Here is a 399-nt window from a genome sequence, read left to right on the forward strand (position 1 = left end):
GTACCTGGCATTTTGGCTCACTTTCTTTCACTACACAGCCACTTTTAGGTTTCTAACACTACTGACTTACCTTGCTAAATTTCACCTAGCTAGTTTTACCTGAATCAACTGAAAGAACAGTTATGTAGAAAGATAAACAAAAAAAAAATGTTTTAAAGTTCTTTGACATTGGCAGATTCCTAAATCATCCTACCATATCTTACCTTTGAAATATTACACTAGCATGATCTTTTCTCACATGTAAACTGGGAGACTGGACCTCTAATTCATATAATTACTAATATTCTAAAATACTCTAGATGCTATCTTATATCCTGTGTTCTTCCAATAATACAGCATACATACATGTGGCTCAAGACTTTAATGTGAAGATTTCTCCTCTATTCAAAGACTCAGAAC

The sequence above is a fragment of the Galeopterus variegatus genome, unplaced genomic scaffold (genome assembly GCF_000696425.1).
Source record: "Galeopterus variegatus unplaced genomic scaffold, G_variegatus-3.0.2 Scaffold23646, whole genome shotgun sequence".
In the NCBI taxonomy this organism is placed as follows: Eukaryota; Metazoa; Chordata; class Mammalia; order Dermoptera; family Cynocephalidae; genus Galeopterus; species Galeopterus variegatus.